A 904-nucleotide genomic window follows, 5' to 3' on the forward strand; every position below is an offset into this window, starting at 1 on the left:
CCTCATTCTCATCTTCCTCCTATCCTCATCCTCATCCTCATCCTAATCTCATCCTCATCCTATCCTCTTCCTCATCCTCATCATCATCCTCATCCTCATACTCATCCTCATCCTATTCTCATCCTCATCACATCCTCATCCTCGTCCTCATCCTATCCTCATCCTTATCCTATCCTCATTCTCATTCTCGTCCTCATCCTTTCCTCTTCCTCATCCTCATCCTCTTCATCCTATCCTCATTCTCATCTTCCTCCTATCCTCATCCTCATCCTCATCCTAACCTCATCCTCATCCTATCCTCTTCCTCATCCTCATCCCGATCATATCCTCATCCTCATCCTATTCTCATCCTCATCCTATCCTCGTCCTCGTCCTCATACTATACTCATCCTCATTCTCGTCCTCTTCCTAACCTCATCATCATCCTCATCCTATCCTCATCCTCATTTTCGTCCACATCCTATCCTCACCCCTTCCTCTTCCTCATCCTATCCTCCTCCTCATTCTCGTTTTCATCCTGTCCTCATCCTCGTCCTCATCCTCTCCTCATTCTCGTCCTCATCCTATCCTTATCCTCTTCCTCATCCCCAGCATATCGTCATCCTCATCCTATCCTCATTCTCGTCCTCATCCTCATTGTCGTCCTAATCCTGTCCTCATCCTCATACTCGTCCTCATCTTTTCCTCATCCTCATTCCCGTCCTCATCTTATCCTCATCCCTATTCTCGTCCACATCCTATCCTCATCTTCTTCCTCATCCCCATCCTATCCGCATCCTCATCCTATCCTCATCTTCGTCCTATCCTCATCCTCTTCATCTTCCTCATCCTATCCTTATCCTTATCCTCATCCTCATCCTCTTCCACATTCTCATCCTCATCCTATCCTCATCCTCATCCTCAT

This window comes from Lupinus angustifolius, unplaced genomic scaffold (genome assembly GCF_001865875.1).
Source record: "Lupinus angustifolius cultivar Tanjil unplaced genomic scaffold, LupAngTanjil_v1.0 Scaffold_809, whole genome shotgun sequence".
In the NCBI taxonomy this organism is placed as follows: domain Eukaryota; kingdom Viridiplantae; phylum Streptophyta; class Magnoliopsida; order Fabales; family Fabaceae; genus Lupinus; species Lupinus angustifolius.